At 41.0% G+C, this 23,624-nt stretch overlaps 1 long non-coding RNA gene across 2 annotated transcripts in view; it reads right to left on the bottom strand.

Annotated features, from left to right (window-relative positions):
- Window positions 1-721: 721 nt before the first annotated feature.
- Window positions 722-23,624, bottom strand: part of LOC144761543 (uncharacterized) — a 174,062-nt gene continuing 151,159 nt past the window's right edge. For both annotated transcript variants that reach the window (XR_013595777.1, XR_013595778.1), the window contains exon 5: window positions 722-796. This is a non-coding gene — a long non-coding RNA (uncharacterized LOC144761543). The remainder of the gene's footprint in view (window positions 797-23,624) is intronic.

Here is a 23,624-nt window from a genome sequence, read left to right as displayed (position 1 = left end):
GAATAGCCAACGCGTTTCGTCCATTACCGGACTTCTTCTGGGCTATAAGAATACAAAAAGACATAGAAAAATGCTATTTACAATAATGTAGACACACATTTAAAAGCATATTAAAAAAACAGATTTTTTATAAAGATGTCTGTCCACAATCCTTCTTGTACAATGTGCTCATTTCTGGATAAACATACTCGCCAAGCAATTTTGTGAAAACACACTAGTTAGAATCGAACACTGGACCATGAAGATTTTTTGAAAAATCTAAACAGTTATTTAAAAGTGCATATAAAGAGAAAAATAATAACAATTATCAGCATTGTAACATTAGAGACAACTATTCTTTTTATACAATAGCAAAGCCTCTTTTATTTCCAAACGAAGTTATTTCTCTGTATAAAAGAAAATACCTTTTTGGTAGTCCTAATTAAAAAATCTGTACACAATGAATAAAAAGCCAGTCAATCTGTAAATAGAATGATATCCATAATTGCACACCGGTAAGAACTAGTATTTACAAAAAACAGCAAAAAGCAAAGGCATTGTTAAAAAAACCTGTGTTTCTAGGTCCCTGTATGGCACTGTCATCAGCAAGATTACAACATATGGGTGTTATATGGCTGTTTAAAAACATTACTACATTGTACTTTAGCTCATCTTAGTTCTTATTCTTTGTCATTCCCTTAATTGAAAAAACATTTCCTAGTATTGAGGCAATAACACTTACTTCAAAAAACGCCTATGTACTCCAGCAGCGGTCTAGATTTAAAAGTAGTTTCACAATACCAATGGGGAGTATATCCTAAACAAATTAGATAAGTGTAACATGTATCAACAGTTAAAACGTCCAAAGTTTCTAATACATACTATTTTAAAGTATCGACAGAAGCCATTGGGATAAGTGAAAAGATATCCATCTTCTAACACAATCGTCAGTTTTCATAATCCTACGTCGACTGTTAGACTAACAACATGTATTACAGGGCAGTAATTTCGGAAGTCATCCATTTGATGTTAGCGTGAAATTTTGCAATGAATCGTCATTTATGAAGAACAACACTTCATAGTATGGTAAAAAGTTTTAAGGTGGAAATCTTTTACAAGGCACTTTTTCTTATACCACACTATAGCCTATGTCAATTAGGTCAGTACCAAGAAAATAGATCTAGGTTAACGGCGAACATCTTTTACGAGAGCAATTTGTCCTGTATTACGCAGGCATCAAAGCTTTGATCCTCATTTGTGTTGTTGTATTTTGTGAGCTGCCTAGCACGGAAAAAAAAACTCTACTCAGGGAATCTTACAGGATATTGAGCTTGGGAACTTCATCATGAACTTTGAGGACAATAGGGAAGAACTTCTAGGAAACCTTTTTAATACTGAAAAGAATGCTCCCCGTCCCCAATGTCATCTACAAAATATGATGGACTTAAGAACAAATTTGTGCGCCTTGAAAAACTTAAAAAAACAAGAACTCGCCAAATGGTGGGACGGCGCTACACTTAAAAAGTATTTAGAAAATAAACGTATTCCCAGAGGCCTACGGATTCTTATCTTCCCCAATTATGAGGATCTGGAGCCTGATATCTAGGGGGAATGAGAAGAGGGTCTACACAAGGCCTCATAAAAGGTGATGGATATTTTAATACGTAATTCGGAAAGAAGAGGGGAAAAAGATTAGAGATGAGATTTTGGCCCTAGAGAAAGAAATAAATGACATCAATTTGCCAGAAACAATACAGAAAAATTATGTAATCTTGAAAAAAGAATTGGCTTCTTACCAATTGTATTTGAAGGGAAAGAAGCAACAAAAAATCGAAAGAGATCAAAATGACTATGAGAGAGGTCGCATATTTACGTTTGCGCACAAATAGGACGATGTAGTAGCTAAAAGTACATCAGCTCCTTTAACTGAGAACAGGGCCCCTAGTATCTCATCGAGCACTACCTCTGTCTCCTCTGTATCATCAATGGAGAGTGACCCTGGTGAGGGTACTAGTTCCGCCACCCTCTGCTTTTTTACGAGAAGTGCAGAGATATCGCCTGGGGAACAAAACGAAAGCACTAGGCGATGAATCAGGCGGGGTGGCAAGAAATACCACGTCTGTCACAAAAGCAAAAATAAGAACAACAAATAGCACGAAGAAATTAGATTGCGAACCACGGTGTGGTCAGTATAGAAACAGATGCTGGCAACAATAATGTGAATGTGGTTAATTTGGCTTCAAAAGAATTTAATGAACAAGACAATGCTGTATTGTGTAAAGGTCTACATTTTTGTTTAACGGATAAACATGCAATGGATAATGTACATCTGGATTTGTTTTGCTTTATAAGTAAATTGAAATTAAAAAAGTACTTTTCAGAACAACCTAATGTCCGTTTACCTGTCATGAATACAATGTGTGCCTCTAATTTTACAATATCTGATATTGATGTTTCTCATTTGATTGCAACATTAGACGACCAAGGGGAAATAGGCGACTTGGTCTTGTAGATTTCACTGCGTCAGTTCTACATGGCTTTTTGCATGTAAACACCCACCCTGCATACATTATACCTGACACAGGTATAATGTGACGCAGGACTTTACAACATGACGCATCTCCCTAGATGTTGGCATTCACCAGCTTGCCAACATCATAGCCCACAGCTTTCCAAATTTTTCATGTTGGTGACACACTTTTTAGACACGCATCTGTTCGCGACACAGTGATTCAGTTTCACTAGCAAATAATGAAATGTATGGGGACGCAACATATCTCATGAAAACCTTTCATTGGGATTTTTTTAAATATATGATTTGTAAGAACACACATACATTGGGGTTGCAGAAATTTGGCAAGCAAAGGGGTAGATACAGATAGGGATGCAATGAGAGTCTCAATGAAATTAGGTGTAAAAGATTTACAACTATTGTGGTCGTTTTTTTTGTTTTTTTTAAATGTTTCTTTTTAATTTTTTGGTCAGGCCGGAGAGCTTATATTTGTTGCCAGACAACTTTCTTCAACTTGTGCTTTTGAATGCATACATTATGTGTATTTATATATTTATTGTTCCACAACTGGCACCTGCCATGCATGTATGGTAATAAAAAAAAAAATAAACAAAATGGTGCCCACATCATGCAGTATATTGGCACATGCATGGTGACTCGCATGCGTGCATACATCATTATGCTGGGTCATTGTTGTGTCATAAAGAATATGTATGCAAACCCATTTTTTTGTGCCAATGCTAAGCCAATAAATAGGATGAAAGGCGAGTCACTAACTTGATGGGGGGAGGAGTGTTGAACCCTGCTTTAAATGTTATGACAAGACAGGAGGCTCTTGCTATGCTTTCGTGTTATAAGTTAAAACAGAAACAGCAAGAACAAAGCAAGGAAGCATAATAGCCGCCTGCATGTCTTTAATGAGAACACGATCTGGAAAATCTGGTGTTCCTTTTTTTGTGCTTTTACACCTCATTAGCTGAATAGTAATCTCGCTCTGGGTATCGGCATACAGTTCTTTTGGGATAGATGCAAAGTTTAGGATAGGTGTAATTTAAATTTTAAACAGGAGCCTGTCACTATTTACAGGCAAAAATGGCTTTATTTTTACCTTTCAGCTGTGTAGAATCTTGGAATTAGCACACGAAAATGGAACAGCCCTGGTAAATTACCCATAAGTTACCTACTGAATGTTGGTAAAGTAATACCAACATGTGTGAAAAGGGAGTTGATAGCTAAGTGGTGACGATAATGATTCTTGTTGTCTATTCAGCTAACCATGTTGCCAAAGCTTCCCGCTATCCCACAAATCACAGGAAGTCTGGCTGCTCAACATCTAGCCATGTGCCCAACAGCGTAAGGTGGGTTTACTGTTGCTAACAGTAGACATATTTCTTCTACACCTACTTGAATCCAGCCGCCATGCCTCTGCATGTACCACTTGTTGTGTTAAAGAAAAGCCTACTTTTCTTTGAAGTACATTCGCCAATTCTCCATATTGGTAAACCTACAGTCAGCAGCACCACAACAGTTTGGACTAAAAGGCCAAAAGTGTTCTAGTAACATGGGCACACACATGACCACCAACAAACACAGAAACATGTACTGAGGCAGAAACATGCAAACAACGAAACACTCATGTACCACTTGACTACTCCCTTGCAAGTTAGTCCCACATTTGGGCTGTGTTCTTAACTTTTTTCCCACTCAACACAGCATGGACAATATTCACAAACTACCTCATCAGTCTCTTCGGCAGAGCGCTGGTCACTCACGTGCCGAGTGTGCTAGGCTGCAGCGCCCCTGTATCTCCACTGTTCAGGGCCGCCCCATGCACAGCACTGAACAAGCTGCAATTTTATAAAAGTCAGGCCGGCAGTTCGTCGCAGCTCCGGTGCCCCACCGTGGTGCAGACATTAGGTACCGCAATTTACAGGGCTCTCTTAGGGGGTCTCCTCCATAGCTCCTGCACTGTGGCTCACTCCTGCGGCCCAGGCTACGGATCTCTACAGCAGTGCCAGAGTTTCAGCACGTGCCCTCTAACATGGATTCTAAGGGGGGGCTGCACCAAGGTTTTGCTGATTTTTTGGAAGCTTTCTAAAACCTCGTTGGTGACTGTATTGATAGTGTGCAATGCATTTTTTCAATCCACGGCTTATTTCTTCAATAAACACAGTGCATTATAGGATGTCTTTAAGGTTTTAGGCGAAAGGAACTCTACTCCGTTTTCCCGAACGATCATGCCCACACCTCCATCGGGCATGCAACGCCCCCCGTGTGTGTGTCAGCCCGGGAGGAGACAGCTTCCCGGGCACACACACAGCCGTACCTGAGCACTTCACAGGTCTTTTAAAGACCTTTCACTTGTTAATGAGGCTTTAATGTCGTCCCCGTCCCCCCTGCTTAGAGCCCCTGCAGCTCCACTCTGCCTTTTCCTTGAAGAATCGGCCCCCCACCCCCGCTCCCGACATTTGACTCTAGTTGCGCCTCTGACCTCCATACACCATGAGGCGCAGTACCGTAGTGCATGATTAGTCTCGTCATCGTAATGTTATATAATAATAAATAATACAAAATAATGGACACAAGCGCGACACACCCACACATGGCAAGCGACACAGCGGAGTGTTGTGACACATAATTTGGAAAGCTCTGTCATAGCCACTTGCAATAGTCATTCAAATCATGCCCTATACAAATTGCTTGACACACACAATATGCCATTGACTTATGGGTTATACAAAGAAGTACGATGGCATGTAATACCCAATAAGGACAAAAAAAATCTGCATCTCACCTGAAATAAGCTGAGTACCATTATCATTTATCAATATCAATGGAACACCCTCTTCCAAAAAAATCTTTTTCAAATGTTGCATAGTGACCAGAACAGTAATTTCTTCACACACACCCACTTAGAAAAATCATCCACTACAACCAAAGCAAACAGATAGTCACGTCTGAGTTCATTCATTCAACGGACCAATAACATCTAAACATCTAAACACACACTGTGCATGGCTTACCTGGATTCACAATTCAGAAACTTTATGCCTTTTTGTTACCTCCTTACACATACTGTGATTTCTGAACCCAAGAAGTTATGTGTTCCAAACCTGCCCACCAAATTTGTATCAGTAACCTTTTCTTAGTCAAAATTTCTCACAAATGACTCTCATGAGACACAGAAATAAATCTAGGACATAAACCAGATGGTGGTATAAACCTTTCACCTCTCATGAGTAAATTATTTCCACACAAGGTTAACTTGTATTTGATTTTATATACAGCCTCACTGAAAGCAAAACACAACTCTCTCTTCTGCTTCTTAAAACCAGCAACTTCACCACTTCCATCAATGTAGTATCTGCAATCGCTGCTCATTCCCAATATTCAACTTAAAACGTACCTTAATTCCCCATTACCACATTCCGAACAGAAGCTACTGCCCCTTCACTCTCTTCAGATAAAACTGTAGGCCCATCCACAACTCTCCAATCTACAGAAAGCCTCGATAAGTAATCCACTTGAATGATACTCCATCCATGAATATGTTCCACTTCATAAGATACTCTTGCAGCCCAGCTGTCAAACTTGAAATTCTAGCAGAGTCTTTACCAGCACCACCAGGAAGAAATGCTTTCACCAATGATTTATGATCAGAACGTAGGACTAACGTATTTTCCTACAGGTTAGTTCGAAAATACTCTGCACCTCATGCAGTTGTTAGGGCTTCCCTCTCAATTACAGAATTATTCCTTTCTGAATCAGTAAGTGTCCTGGATACAAATACAATAGTTTTCCCCATTCCCATGCCTCTGAGAAACAAAGGCACACATGCCAGTTGCACTAGCATCCAAAGTTAGAATAGCTTATTTTCGGTATCAAATAGTAGAAAAAGTTTAGCTTCACAAATTTCCTTTTCTATGAACTCAAAACAGTTTTGTTGGTCAATATTCCATATAAAACTGCACCCTTTTCTAAACAAAGATCTAAGCATGTCTGTCTTATCAGCAAAATGCTCCAGAACTTTTGAGTAGTATTCAATTAGATCCATAAATGATCTCAACTTCTCCTTGTCAGAGGGTGCAGGAGCAAGCTTAATCACTCTCACCAAGTCTAATTTGTGTTTCACCCATCCCCAAATATAGTATATCCCAAATAATCTATGTCCTCTTCCAAAAAATTGCATTTGCTCTTTCTTAAAGTAAGACCCACCTAAGCAATTTTGTGTAATGCATTTCTAAATGTAAGATTCTATTGATCAACAGTTTCTCCAAAAACCAAAATACAATTTTGTAAAAGCATTATGTTATGCATTCTCTTTAAAAATGTCACTCGTCATATGTTGAAAAACACTCACTACCAAAGACAACCCCAAAGGCATGCGAGTAAAATTATATGTCCCTTCCATGGTGATGAAGGCAGTAAGTGATTTAAATTATTTGTAAACTTAATTTGGGGGTACACAGTTTTCAAATTTAATTTTGAAAAATACTTACTACCCTCCAATGATAACACTTACTTATAAATATTGGGTAACGTAAAAGTATCAACTACAAAATTGTGATTCAATGAGGTGAGGTCAATACATAACTTCAAAAGGCTATCAGCCTTTTCTGTAATCACTATAGGAGAAACCCAACATGAAGCTCCAACTAGCTCGATGAACTCCTTCCTCAAACATCTCTCTTGCATTTTTTTTTACAACATCACATATCAACAATAGGTACTCTCTACACCTAGTATTGAACAGCTATCACATCAGGCTTTAATATAACCTTATGCACCTATCTCTTTAATTCAGTAAGTTTATCATCAAACACAGAGGACACTTTCTTCAAAATGTAATCAATAGAAACATCCCCTACCACCATACTTTAATTAGGAGCCCTTGGGTAAATCACAATAACTAAATCATATTGATGCATCCATCCCAATATTGGGGGCTAATGCTCAGCTATATAAACATTCCCCTCGATTTGCTGTTTCTCAAACAAAATATTTGCTTGCATAAATTCAACAATATCAATGGGTTCACCTTGATATCTAACTGGACAAATATCTTTAGGTTCCAATAGTTTGCCAGGCCACTTATCTTATTGATTCAAACATTTATTTTGGTATATTAGTGTACATTGACCCAGAGTCAACCATAAGTTGATAGTAAAACTCGCTTTTACCTTTTGGTCTATTTTTTCTTTTCTCCTCTCCCATCTCACCTCCAACTTATTTATTATTTATTTATTTATAGCATTTCTAGAGCGCACTCTCACCTGTCAGGAATCCTGGCGCTAATAGACTCCCCACTGAAACATTTCTGGGCAAATTTTCTGACACAGCCACCTAATTCATGCCACCCCCTTCACACATTCTGATTGAAATGGCCTAAACAACCACACTTTCTGTATAGTTTGTTTAGAGCAAAACAAGACTGAGACTGAGCATTGATAAGTACTGCCACACCTTTGACAATTTCTCTTCTCCCTTACCTGGCTAAAGTCCTTGAAGCCCATGTAACCACCCATCTCTCCAATTTTATTGAATATTCTAACCACTTGGATTCTCATCAAGCGGGGTTTCGCCCCGCTCATTCCACCGAGACTGTTATCACCGCTGTCATGGACTCTCTCCGTGACAATGCAGATAAGGGAATACCTCAGGCTTTGGTTCTATTGGATCTCTCGGCCGCGTTCGACGCGGTCGACCATGCCACCTTATTGGATCGTGTCGAACAGGCCGGCATCCGCAACTCAGCCTACAGTTGGATTAGGTCCTTCCTCAGCGACTGCACGGAAGCGGTCCGCCTTGCTCCCTTCACTGCCCCCAAACTCCGGACCCCTTGTGGGGTTCCTCAGGCTTCTTCGTTGTCCCCCGTTTTATTTAACCTATACCTTGTCCCTCTGATCCAGTCACTGAAAAGGTTCAAGGCCGTCACATTTAATTATGCTGACGACCTTCAACTTATTTTTACAATAGACAACTCTCCCGATTCTATCAGGAAGTTCCAGGACACCTTGCTGCATATTCGCCATTGGATGGACTCTAATCATTTAAAATTGAATCCCGGCAAGACCAAAATAATTCTTAATGGCAAAAGCCAAATATTTTGGGGCCCACACTATTGGCTCCCCGAATTCGGTCCCCGCCCACCCATTTCTATCTCGGTAAAGAGCCTGGGAGTAGCCATTGATAGGGATCTGTCATTGAAAACCCAAGAAGGCACAGTGGTATCCTCCTGCTTTTAACAGCTTCGCAGAATTAAGAAAATCAGTTGGATGCTGACCCAGGTCGGCCTTGACCCAGGTGGTGATAGCGTTAGTACTGTCACACCTGGATTATGCCAATTCCATCTATCTGGGCCTCCCCCTTTTTCTCAGTAAACGCCTTCAACTGGTGCAGAATCAGGCAGCCAGATTGATTCACCGTCAACCCCGTTAGCAGTCAGACAGTCCGCTGCTAAAACAACTTCATTGGGTCCCTATCTCCCAACGAGTAGAATTCAAAACAGCATGTATCGTTTTCATATCTCTCCATGCTCGTAGTCCCCGATTTATTAACACTCTCCTGCCCGGGTACATCCCTTCCCGTAATCTCTGATCTGCTAATCTTCATCTTTTGGTTACTCCCACTTTTAAACTGCAACGTCAGGGAAGACGCAGGTTTGCGATCCTTGCCTCCAGACTCTGGAATTCCCTTCCTTTGGGGATTCGCTCCTGTACCGACCTCTTAATGTTTAGGAAACAGCTCAAGACCTGGCTGTTTCCTGTGGCCCAAGCATAACCCCTCTTTCCACCTGGGTCTCTGCTAGTCAACGCCATGAAACCTCTGGGTGTACGTGCGCTATATAAAAGGCTATTAACATAACATATTAACATAACATACTGTTTAAAAGTAGCAGTATTTTTGATGGAATGATTTTACAACTTCACAATTGTCGATAGAGTATTAGGGTCATTGCTATCATCAATTGCTGAGACATTCCCATTGTCATGTCTATCCTTTTGTTCCATTTCTCACATACATATGTCTGACTGATCCACAACCTTTGCAATATCAATCACATCTTTATAAGAAGGATTCTTAGCAGCCCACAATCTTTCCTGTATTTTGTTACTTTTACACTGCAAAATAAGTTGGTCTCGTAATAATTCATTTGTCATGGGACTAAATTGACCTTTCATTGAAAATTCTTTCAGCCTAGCTACCAATTCATCAATTGAATCAACAACATTTTGTCGCTGAGTATAAAATGTATACTGCAACATAACCAAATTAACTTCTTTGTCAAATCTAATCAGTAGCCTTTCCTTGGCATACTTAAATTCATCTTGAATTGGTTGCCCATCAGGTTCACACACAACAGGTAGGTATTATAATAGACGTTGACCCTCTTTACCCAAAGAACTCAACAATAATGTTTTTTTTCATGAGGAATGAAAATTTTGTATATCCAGAGCTTCTAAGTAATTTTCAAACATTCCACACCCAATCTTCCGAATTAATACGTTGTGAACCAGCCTGAGACAGAAAAAATGGTGGAGTAATAATGCCTGCGTATGTAGACTCCTTGGTCATCAGAGATAATAATCACCAATGAAACACCCTCTGAAATTAGGCATAAAGAGATGGGCACTTCACAATATGCACCTAGTCTCACTGGTTGCCTGCGTGTATCTCTTCTGATCCATAGTGTGCACATTACTGTATGCTAAATGGTTTTCACAAGTCCTACACTAGAACTGTAATAACAGGTGCGCATGTCATCTTCCATATATTGATTCAACAACAAGAAATAGGTGTGTGTATCACCGTGTTTGCAGTTAGCCCAAGTACTCCGTTCAAAATGTTGCGGTTTGTCCAATCCAATATGGCCTCTGTGTACGCATCACATTGGGATGCATACATTATGATGCACTGAAACGCACATGTCACACACGTCTAAGGGCGCTGGAATGCACACGTCACGGGAGCTGGACTGGAGGTGATTGGAACATTCAGAGCTCACTCACTCTAAGAAATGTCTGTGCACTAGGTCGTTTGCCCATGATGCAAAGTATTGATGCAATGTATGGTAAAAAATAATTCTCTCACCAAATGCAGTTGCAGTTTCACCAGTCTCCTGAAATTCCCAAACTGTTGCAGGATTCCAATATTCTTTAAAACCTCACTTGCACTACACTTCTCTTTCTTCCTTCTGCAAACATAGTTTCCTGCCACTGACCTCGATACGTTGTGCAATCAGCTGGCCAAATCATTGCCAATTTCCGGTAAATATTACTCTGACTGACTGCTCATCCATACTAATATAATAAAGAGAGAGCCCAAACCTTTGAGGCGGGTAATCTCAGGAACCACAGCACCTATCACAACACCCAATAGAGCGTTGGAAAGGGCAATTGCACCAGAAGGACATAGGCTATGCAGACGCCCGACATATACATTTAAAAGGTAAAAGAACCGTGCCAGCAAAGTAGTTCCTTGTGGGCGTGTCTGCATTGTGCTGTGGGCGCGTGCTGGGGTCGTGACAAACCCTGGGGGCGTGTGGTACGTTCCGCCCTTCATGCCATGTCTCATATTGTGTGCTAATCCCACCCTGCTCCCTTTAAATTCCCCTGCACCCCATAATCACAACCCACCCTTACTCCTTAAAATACCCCAACACCCTTAAACACTAACCCATCTTAACCCTATAAATATACCCTGTACCCCAAAATGCAAACCTATGCCTAAACCCTAAAAATACCCCTTTACCCCAAAACCTAAACCTAGCCCTGAACCCTATAAATACCCCTGTACCTCAAAACCCAAACCTACCCCTGAATCCTAAAAATACCCCTGTACCCCAAAACCCAAACCTAGCCCTGAATCCTAAAAATACCACTGTACCCCAAAACCCGAACCTACCCCTGAACCCTAAAATACCCCTGTACCCCAAAACCCAAGCCTAGCCCTGAACCCTTAAAATACCCCTGTACCCCAAAACCCAAATCTACCCCTGAAACCTAAAAATACGCCTGTACCCCAAAACCCAAACCTAACCCTGAACCCTAAAAATAACCCTGTACCCCAAAACCAAAACCTACCCCTGAACCCTAAAATACCCCTGTACCCCAAAACCCAAACCTAGCCCTGAACCCTAAAAATACCCCTGTACCCCAAAACCCAAATCTACCCCTGAACCCTAAAAATACGTCTGTACCCCGAAACCCAAACCTAACCCTGAACCCTAAAAATAACCCTGTACCCCAAAACCAAAACCTAGCCCTGAACCCTAAAATACCCCAGTACCCCAAAACCCAAACCTAGCCCTGAACCCTAAAAATACCCCTGTACCCCAAAACCCAAACCTAACCCTGAACCCTTAAAATACCCCTGTACCCCAAAACCCAAACCTACCCCTGAACCCTAAAAATACCCCTATACCCCAACACCCAAACCTAGCCCTGAACCCTAAAAATACCCCTGTACCCCTAAACCCTAAAACTACCCCTCTACCCCATAACCCAAAACTATATCTGAACCCTTAAAATACCCAAACACCCCAAAACATATACCTCAGTACCCCAAAACATATACCCCTATACCTTTACTTACCTTATCCAAACATTAAAAAAGAACATGCTTTTACCATTCATGCATTTACAACGAATTTCGTTGTAAATGTATGCGTGGTAAAAGCATATAAAATGTAATGCCATGCGTTATAATGGCATTGTGGAGTCCTTGAACTCCCTATTAGAAGTAGTCGCAGGGGAGAACAATTTCTCCATCTTAGGCGACTTCAATTTTCATCAGGAGGCCCAAGGGGATCAGGACATAATAGCGCTAAAGGCCGAATTAGAGGCTGTAGGCCTCTCTCAACTGGTCTCGCTGCCCACCCATATTGCAGGTCACACTCTGGATTGAATCTTCTCTAATAACCAAAACCTGACTGTAGGAAACATCATTCCTCTGTCCTGGACGGATCATTATGTCGTTTTTTTTCACATTGACTGTAAAAATAAGCAGGCCACCCGTCTCACTACCTCACTCCCGAAACAGTTTAAGGCATTAAGCAACATTGACTCTCTTGAATTTCACACCTCGTTTGTCTCTAATCAACCTGTTCTTTCCCTGGTTGACCCTGACCTAGCAGCCACTTCATACACCAATTGGATAAAAGAGGCAGTCACTAAGGCAGTACCAACTAAATTTAGATCTAATAACAGAACCACGCCTTCTGCACCTTGGTTTGATGAGTCCCTCAGATGTGAAAAGAAAAAATGCTGAAACTTGGAACGCAGTTGGCGTCTGAATTATGAACTCTCCAAGAAACTAATCTATAAACAGTCCCTTGCCACCGATAAACGTCTTTTAATCACAGCTAAAAGTCAATTCTTTTGTAGCCAAATCAACTCTGCAAAAAACTCTGCTAAACAACGATATCAAGTCGTATCCAAACTAACGGGGCAAGGTCTAACACCCCGTACCATCGCAACACAGAGTCTTTGCAACTCTCTATCAACCTATTTCCAAGAGAAAGTATGCTCCATCTATAATGCATTTACAAACACCAAGCCCTCCACCACATCCGTACGGGACTTTAGTGATCCCAGCTTATCTTCTTTCTCCGATAGGGATCTCACCCCCCCGACAGTTCAAACCCCAACCCTTGATGAACTTACCTCAGTATCCGTTGATATTATCCTACCCCTCATCTCATCATATAAATCAGGATCAACGGAGGATCCATGTCCCCCTGCAATTCTTAAACTCGATCTAGATATTATCGGAGGAAATTTGACTTCCATAATCAACTCTATGTTTAAGACCGGAATTTTCCCTACTGCTTGGAAAAAGACCATTATCAAGCCTCTCATAAAAAAAACTAATTTAGATCCAGATGACACGGCTAGTTACAGGCCTATTGCGTCCTTGCCACTCCCAGCAAAAATTGCCGAGAAGGTGATGAACACGCAATTGACTCAGTTCATCGAGCAACATCATCTATTAGATGACACGCAGTTTGGTTTCAGAAAGGGACACAGGACAGAAACCGCACTTATTAAAGTCTCAGAAGAGATTCGATAAATCATGGACAATGGAGGAGCAGCGGTCCTGGTCCTGCTCGACCTTTCAGCAGCATTTGACACGGTCAATCATGTTACTTTGATCGACCGTGTTACTACATTAGGAATTGGACATATGGCTAGAACTCTGCTAGCTTCTTTTCTGGCCAATCGCTCACAATCTGTCATGTTGGGCACCTTCCAATCGCCTCCATTTTCATTCCCCTGTGGGGTTCCTCAAGGATCCTCGCTAAGTCCAACGCTATTTAATATCTATATGCTGGACTTGGCGAGGGTCATTAAATCTTATAATATGGGCCTTACCTCCTATGCTGACGACACCCAGCTTGTGTTAGCTATACACAACGATGGTACGAGGGTTGCATCCAACTTCCAGAAAGGAATGACTGCCATAAGTTCTTGGATGGCAGATAACTCCTTGAGGCTCAACTCCAGTAAGACAGAGGTCATGATTTTTGGTAATCTGACACCGGCCTGGTCAGATTTGTGGTGGCCATCTGACCTTGGAACACCCCCTAGCCCAGTTGCCAAAGTAAGAAACCTGGGAGTTATTTTTGACATCAAGCTTACTTTTATGCATCATGCTAACTCTGTCGTCTCATCCGCATTCCATTCTATCAAAATTATCAAAAAGCTTCTCCCTTATCTCCCAGCTGCAGAGGCCAAAAAATTGATCAGTACATTAGTAATGTCCAAAGTAGATAACTGCAATGGACTTCTGATCAATGCACAAGAAAAGGTGTACAATAAACTTCAGCTAATCCAAAATGCGGCAGCCAGACTTCTAACAGGCACCCCAAAATTCAAACCTATTTCCAAGATGGTTCGCCAACTCCACTGGCTGCCGATCAGAAGTAGAGCTAAGTTCAAGGCGCCCTGCATTGCCTATAAGTCCATTCACACAATCGGGCCCTATTTTCTCAAGCAATCTCTTTCTCCCTACACCCCATCCAGACAACTTCGATCATCCAGTCCTAATCTTTTCATTGTTCCACGGACAAAAAAGGCATCATGGGGTGACAGATCGTTCATATATGCCAGCACCAAGCTTTGGAATAGCCTGCCACCCAACATTAAGACCAGCCTTTCCCTTTTTGTTTTAAGGAAACAAATAAAGACCTGGCTTTTTAACCAATGATCCATCTGGTCCCCTCTGCTTTGTTCTCTTGCAGCGCCGAGACACCTTCGGATAGTTGTGCGCTTTATAAAATGCATAAATAAATAAATGGTACTTTCGTAATAAAAGTATGCTGAGTGATGGTATGCGGAAAGAAAGTTGCGGAATAATGGGTGTTTACCCTCCCCCAGTAAGTACATTGGTGGCACGGCGGCCCACATCTCCAGCAACATACTCATATTTTTTCACCACCCATTTGAAAAATGCACAGGTATCTCTCATTGATGGCCAGCACCGACATACACTTTTAGACACACCTCCCGCCACAAGTTCTAGAATTGCGAACTTTAGAGCTGGGGAGCCACGTTCGAATCTCGGCATCAGCTCAACATCCTGTGATTCCAGGCAAATCGCTTTGTCTCCCCGTGCCTACCACAAATGAATGTGTTCTTCTGTAATGTAAATTGTGCTCATGCCATGTTGTCGAGTTTGCGCTATATAATATTGCAAGGAAAAATAAAGTAGGGAAACTCGAGTTCACACACTACCGAACGCGCACTCTTAAGTGCATCAGCAGTGCATTGTGAATCGGAGCGTTTCACAGGCCTGTCACAGATAAGAAATGCTATCAAAACGAAATCCTACAAAACAATATACTACTGGCCGGCAGCAATTCATACCCGGACAATGTCGGGACGGGCTGCTAGTAAAATATAAAGTAGTTTATTGAGGAGAACAACACAAGCATGATTCCCTCCCAAATAGGCAGGCATAAACTGCCATGTTACCATGGAATAACCCAATTTAGAATACAACAAAGGTTCAACCTTCACAAAGTTCTACAAGAACTCATCATAACAGAAACCAAGATGTGGGAGATGGTGGGCTCCTGAACAAGCAAATAACCAAATTAATGTTGCTATCACAGCTGGTAGATGAGGCAGATTAAAGTGGCCCAGGAAAAGCAGGCAGAGGGTATTTTGTTGAACCACGCTCCAGATTTATTATGAATGAGATATTGTAGAGTAGAACCTACAAGATATGGAAGCAGCCGATGGAACTGGTCTAAAAAAAACATATGATGGCAGCATCTTCTATAGAGAAGCTAGCAGCAAACAGGGGAACATTTGTTTGCATAGCAATGAATCCATTTGAATTAAATGCCTTTGCAGTAGGTTATCTGCAAAAAGTAAAGGAGCAGGAAATTCATTATATAAAACCGACTCAGGCCGCAAACCTAGGAAGTCCGGGTGAAAGAGGAAGCAACATTATCAACCACCACACAGGACAATGAGCAGCTAAATAACTTGTATTTAGTCATGAAGAGATACCCCAAACAGCTTCTTCTCTAACTCACAAAGTTCTATCAATAAAACAGATATATCTCAGCCAATCACATTAATCTACAATACTGCTCAAGCGGTGGAAAACAGAACAAGATCAAGCCCAGGATATTACAGAAAATGGGACTAAAATACAGGAATAAGAGATTTGACATTAATACATCAATAATTCATTTAGAAAAGACTCACCCTGCACATTAGGGGAATGTGAGATGAGCTTAAAGCACTTCCGCTTTAAGTAGGAGAAATCTTAAGGTGTTGCTTGATTAAGATCGTCCAAAATCCTGACTTGAGACAGAAGTAGCTGGACAGAACAAATGTGTTTCTCTGTTTTGGGTCTCGGTGGTCATGAATTTGTAGCAATAACCAGAATGACCTAAGTGTACTTCTCTTTCAGGAAAAGTTAACTTTGGATTTTATAGGACTCAGTTGCCATGAAAAATCTCAATCTACTTAATTCAGATAACATCAGATAACATAGTTGTAAACATCATATTTTCTGAGACTCCTTGAACATCTTATCATACTAATCCCAACCATATGGCATCTACACTGCCATTCACTCAAACCCGTAGTAAGGGTGTAATCTGCAATCAAACGTACTAAAACGGGTGACTTAAACTATGCGCAGTCACCTACACAGCACATATCAATCAAAATTGGGTGACAAACTACGCACAGTCATCCCACACAGCACATTTCAATTAAAACTGGGTGACTTAAACTATACAGTCATCCACACACAAAAATTCCACACTCCAAACACCACACATTCAGCATCTACCATGCTCTTCACCCAAACCCGTAGTGAGGGTAGAATCCAACTTATAAAAATGCATCTAATCATCAACCACAAATCATCACCGACGTAACAACCAAAAGTGGGAGATGTTACTGCAATTCCCACGAACTCCACAGTGGGTGGTGTTACTGCACCAGCCCATAACCACATGAAATTGGTATACAACAGCACAAGCACAACAGCATCAGTGGATGGTATTACTGCACCATCCGACAACTGCAACTAATCCCACAACACAAAAAAACACACTCCAGGATACAACCAACACACTGCACAACATCATAAATTATAATGGTAGAAATTCCCTCTTTAAAATGAACAACCCAATGTACCACACCATAGGGAGATCAATTAAAACTGAAGTGGAGAATCTAGATGTTCCTTTCTTCGTCTTGCCAACAAAGGCTCGATGCATATAAACAAATTACATTACTCCTCTTGAGGGAGTAGGAAATGTTATAATCCCATTGACCAACACCTTAAAGGAGAAAGGCTAATCTTTCCATGTATCATAAACACACCTGCATAAGTGCCCCTTCAAATTTGTTAATATAATACTGTTGCATTTCCAGTTTCAGAGGAAGCTCGGACATCATGCCAGCACTCACATGGTAAGTTCTTCTCAGAAAGCAGTTTCGATTAGTCCTCACAAAAAAAAATGAGAATGAAAGTTTGCAGCAAACCCACAAGTCAAGTACATTCCGTACATAACCGATTGAATACACACGCAGAAGTGCAAACCTGACTCACTCCATGACGGGGTTGAGGAAGACATCTAACACCAAAACTTCCCCGGCTTCAGACTCTCAGCTTTAGACAGACGTCACTCGGGCGAAAGAGTCAATGAGAGTGCAAACGTTACAGAGACCCGCACAAGATGACAGCACGCATGCCAGGAGAGTGCCAGATGGCTCCCAGCATGTACTTGCTTCACAGTGAAGTTCCATGGCTCCTCACCATGCTGAATACTGGGCTTGCCCTAAAACCAATGGAACTGTGGACTACTGCACAACCTTATCACGCGACACCGGGGGCAGGTAAGGTGTGCGCGAGGCAACTTAACGGTATGTCGCAGCCCTTTCAAAATGCTGCATACTGTAACGGCAACAGCTCCCTCAACATATTATGTGGCTGCTCTTTGAAATGCTGGATAACATAAAAGCAAACGTTTTCCCACCAAACTAAGGTTGTCAACATCCCCTTCTTTACACTCTACGCCACAATAACTCCGTTGCTGTAATTGACAGCATCCATTAGCACATTAGATTCCTCCTGAAAGCTCAGCACTTCAATTTGCTCCTAGTGTGCTAACGACATTTTCAGCACACACAAAATGACCCAGCAGGCAAAAGTTGGGAATATCACTGGTGTAAAGTGCCTGTGAAGGTGTATTAGGTTCCAGCATGCCCTGGCTGTTAGGCTACTCCAGTAGAATAGGACGGTTGTATGACATTGCAACGCATGCTAATACATCGCATGCCATTACATAGTGGTTTTCACCACGCAAGTCGTTACAACAACTTGCGTTGGAGGGCGCTGGACTTAGGAGTAGTATAATTTACTATTTCAACTCCAGTCTACATACAGTAGGGAAGGTGTTGGATAAAAAATTATACTATTCCTTGTCCTAGAGCGCCATCCAGCGCAAGTCGTAACGACTTGCGTTCTAAAAACCGCGATGTAACGACCGCGTTGTAAACGACGTTTCCCGAAAAGGACATTGGTGGGGCTAGAGGGCAAACAGTCTGTCTGTGTACTTCAATTTTCCAGGGGTCCTTAAAACTTTTTCTTTAAGTAGTATACTCAGCTCTGTTTCAGTTAGGTTCGGTTCATTTAAATGTACTCTTTCAGTAGTTTCCACAGGTTTGTTTAATATAGGTTCAGTTCTGATTTTTACCTCTCTCAGTCCACTTAGGACACGTAGGATTCTTCTTCAAAATCGTCACCAAAATGTAGTGAATAAATGACGCCTGGTCCATGTAGATATTAAGTTGGTTTATTTAAGATGGATGTTATGATCTAGAACCCCACCAGGAGCAGCCTTCCAGGAAAAAGAAACAAAACTAACTATGAAACTACCCAGAACTTGGTAATACTTTGAATGCTTCAGACACTAACTTGAATTGAGAGGTCAGGTATGGGTAGAGGTAGAGGGAAGTGAGAGCACTTAAGGTTTCAAGGGAGGGTAGAGGTAACAGGAGGTGAAGGGAATATTAGGGTCCGGGGTGGTAAAAAATATAAAAGGAACTGAGGGTGACTTGAGGGTTCAGGGGTGGTTCGAGGTAAAGGGAGGTGAGGGTTGCTTGAGGGTTCAGAGTTGGGACGAGGTATTGGGAAGTGAGGGTGACATGAGGTTCCAGTGGTGGACAGAGGTAAAGGGAAGTGAGGGTGGCTTGATTGGATAAAATGCTATGGTTCAGCCTGTCATTTTACAGCATGGTATTGTATGATATGGTATGATATGGCTTGGCCTGTCATTTAATAGTATGGTATGTTGTGGTATGGCCTGTTATTTTAAAGTGTGGTATAATATGGTTTGATATGGAATGGTTTTGTTTTGTATGATACAGTGTATTGTGGTCTGTTATTTTATAGTATGGTATGGTGTGGTAGGTCATGGCCTGGTATTCTACAGTATATTAAGGTATGAGTATGGTATGGCCTGTTATCGAGATGTACAACCTATGTACTGCTAACAGCACACATGCACCCGCTTTTAGGCAAATGCCAATATCACCAGTTGGTACAATTAAAAAACATAACTTATGTTGGCTTTCCCAAATTGGGACAGAGGCGGCATTGGATGGAATGGAACCAAAATGAGGATGAGTTATAACCAAATGCATGCTGAGTGAATGTTGCAACATTATAAACATGTAATAAATTATGTTGTTATGCAGTTCTGACAAGACTGGGCGGAGAAAAGTGGCTTAGTGGAAAGTGAAGTTTTGAAAAATTTGGAAAGCAAACAACGAGCGAAGGCAGTAGCGGGCCCAAGATGAAAAGGCAAAACATAAGGGGCATAAAGGCAGATAAAAAACAAGATAGCGTGGCATAGGAGCATGTATAAAGAACATACAAACAAACAATACACACTCACAAAAAAGTACCATAAACCGAGCACAAGCATTACAGAAGAACGCTGATCAAGTAATCAGTCAGTACTTGGTTCATGCATCTGAGGAGAAAACAAAAACACAGAGACAATTGAACTCGACACGTGTAGACACACTTTCAACACAGAAAAGGAAGAATATAAGAGTAATAATGAGGCAAACCAATGGTAAGTAATCAGCGGGCAGAAGGCCCCCTTTTAGAGTTTAAAGAAAAATCAGATCGTCACAAGCAATAGCCCATGTGCGCTGTCTCACTAAGCCCTAACTACATAAGGAAATGAATCACCTCGGCCACAAGAAACTCAATACAAGCCAAGGGGGCAAACTTTTCTTAGGATCAAACTACAGTTTCCAAAATGTAAAGATCACGTTCATCATAGGTAACTTCAGGATAGCAGAGAGCTGGAAAGCACATGACTATAGGGGGCGTTCAACTGTTTAATGCATCAAGAGGTGGTCTGAGCAGGGTTTGCAGCTTCAAGAGTAACTACCTTGCCTTTTACAATGTCATCTGTTCCTCATCTATCTTTAGAGATGCAGTAGGGTGAAATATCTGACCTATCACTTTTCACTGTTCTCTCTATGTCACTTATCCAACATCTGACCAAAATGACCCTGGCCCTACATTTAGAGGCAGTGTCTAAACTGGCTGTCATCAGCCCCGTCTTAAAAGGTTTGAGGGGCACCAGCACAATAGTAACTGACTGAACTAACATTCTAGCCTATTATATTTATCAATACAACATGTGACCAACTGTGACTAGGGTCCACTTACCACCACCCTGCCAGTCATAGTGTAACGTAGTCTCAATTCGTAACTGATTCCATATAAGCGCTAAGATATTGATATATGGTTGACTGTTGCTGAAATGTAATAGATTCTAGATGTATCAAATTGACAGAAGGCAGGTATTCCATAACCCCACTTTTACTCAGGGGTGTCATTATGACAGGTAACTTTCTCTGGCCCAGCTTACCAGCTGTGCAGAAACAGACTTGTGAAGTAGTAATACCCATCGTAGTGTCTAAAACCTTTCTTCAAAATAATTGAGATTGGAATGAGAATAGAAAATCGAACCCTTTGATTCTTCATCACCTTGATAGTTTAGAATGGAATGGGAGTAGTACATCTGAACCCCTTAAGGCATAACACCTGTTGGAAATCACCCTTTCTGTAGGGTCACCCCTAACTTTTTGCCTTCTTCCTCCCTTTTTTCTGAATTTATTTTTGTTGGCTTTAGGGCCTTTGGTTTTGAAGTTTCAGGGACATCAAAGACTTTCAGCTCATCTGCTAAAACACGTGGACTTTGCCATCTGATAGTTTGCCCTGCCAAGTGGTGCCAATCCGGTCTTGGGCCCTTGAAAGTGGGTAGAAAGTGCTGCAACTGCCAAAATCCACGCATCGCCGTAGTTGTGCCACTGCGAACTGGTGCATCTCCTTTAACGACGATGCACCACAGTGGCGCATCATCTTTTTCAATGCATCTCCGACTTTGTACTGCTAAGAACCAACGCATCCCCTATATCATAAGGATTGGCGATGACGCATCGCATCCTCTGCTCCACACATGGGAACTTCGTCTACGACGCAAACAAGGTACTTTGCATCGGGACAAGGTTGGCCCCTGTATCTGACAAGCACTTCATTGCGGTTCGTTTTGGATTTGACCTGGTCTAGCATGACCAGATAGCCCGGGTTGGCATTTCATGCTTTTAAGCAATGTAATTCAAGATATTCTTGAAAAAATCATAACTCCAGTTCTAATTGTTGGATGTTTGTCATTTTCGTCTAGTTTTGTTAAGGTAATAGAGCTCTATTTTTCTAAATAGGTTTGGTATCTTTTGTGTGGTGTTTTCACAGTTTCACTGTTCGAAGTGTTGCACAAATACTTTACACATTAGCTCATAAGGTAAGCCTGACAGCTCTGAGCCAAGCTACCAGAGGGTCAGCAAAGGTTAATTTTAAGTGTGTTTCTGACTTACCCTGACTAGGATTGTGGTTCCTGCTTAGGCAGGGTGCATACCTCTGCCAACCAAAAACCCAATTTTAACAACATCTACCTCAAAATGGTTTAGATTGGAGAGAGAATAGTAAATGTAACCCCTTTAATGGCCAACACCTGCTCCAAATTTGTTTAGACTGGAGTTGGAATAGTAAATCTGACATCTTTGATTGAAGTAGGAATAGTAAATGTGACACATCTACCCCCACATGCATCATTGAGACATTTTGCACTTCTTAATTTGCGAAAAATAAGGAATCGCAAATTAAGAAGTGCAAAATGGTATGCATCATTATTTTCGGTATTCATTTGTGATTCGGTAAAAATCGCAATTTTTACCGAATCCCAAATAAATACCGAATTCTTAAGTTAATTTTCGCAATTCCCATTGATTCGTATGGGCCAAAAGGCCCATAGGAGTCAATGGGAAGGCATTAGCAAATTGCGAGTGGCACTTTGAAAATTTCATGGGTGCAGGGGGGGGGTCCAAAGGACCCCCCCATGCACCCCTGAAATGTATTTTTCGCATCATGTTTCACACACACATGTCCTAAGGACATGTGTGTGTGAAACATGAATGTTGAAAAAAAAACATTTTGAGCATTTGAAACACTTTTTCCAAATTTACCAAGTGGTTCAACCACTCGGTAAATTTGGCACCCTAATTGCGAATTTACCCTTTAAAAGTAATGATGCATTGCTTTTAAGAAATCGCACATCTGCGACTTCTTAAAAGCACCCGCAATTTTAGAACTCGCAAAAATGTTACGAATTCTAAAATTGCTTCATGCATCCCAAAAAGCACTTTTGCATTCGCAAACGGCCGATTTTAAGGAATCGCACCGTTTGCGACTACAAAAATGCTTGATGCATGTGGGGGTTAGTGTCCAGAACCTTCCCCAAAATCGTTTAGAATAGTTTGAGAATAGTAAATGTAACCCTTTTAATGTACAACAACTCCTCCAAAGTGGTTTAGATTGGAGTGGGAGTGGTAAACGGGTCCCCTTTACTGTCCAACACCTTCCCTAAAATGGTTTAGATTTCAGTGGGAATAGCAAAATTACCCCTGTTGCGTCCAGCACCTTCCCCAAAATGGTTTAGATTGGAGTGCAAATGATATTTTTTATGTGTATGTCCAACACCTTCCCTAAATTGGTTTGCAGTTCATACTTAATATGTGGGATTTTATAAAAAATAAAAAAGAAATATTTTTCAATGTTTTAACAATTCTTTCATATATTTTATTTATTTCACTTAATGTACATTTCCATTCTTTAGTTTTTAACACATACATTTTATAAGGAAGAAAGAACATTATATAATATTTACATGTTACACTAGTAGCATATTTCTATACATTTTTGGGGAAAGTATCATATGTATTCTATTGTCTTACTACATTGTAAGTCCTGTATGTTTTTAAGCATTTTTTTCAGAAATGGTGCATCATTATTTTTGCATACATGTATTTCTAAACATAGTACATTGTGTATATAACAGATACATTTATAACACACACATTCACACACACACGCATATATATAAATATATACACACACACATACATACATATGTAGCCCCCACAGACAAGTACCTCAGGCCCTAGCACTACCAGTGGATGTTGGGGGTCTGGGCGCCTCCATATTATCCCAAAGAACAATCCACATACTAAATGAAACACTG

This window comes from Lissotriton helveticus, chromosome 6 (genome assembly GCF_964261635.1).
Source record: "Lissotriton helveticus chromosome 6, aLisHel1.1, whole genome shotgun sequence".
NCBI lineage: Eukaryota > Metazoa > Chordata > Amphibia > Caudata > Salamandridae > Lissotriton > Lissotriton helveticus.
The sequence above is the reverse complement of the archived record's forward strand: the minus strand, read 5'-3'. Positions and strand labels throughout refer to the sequence as shown.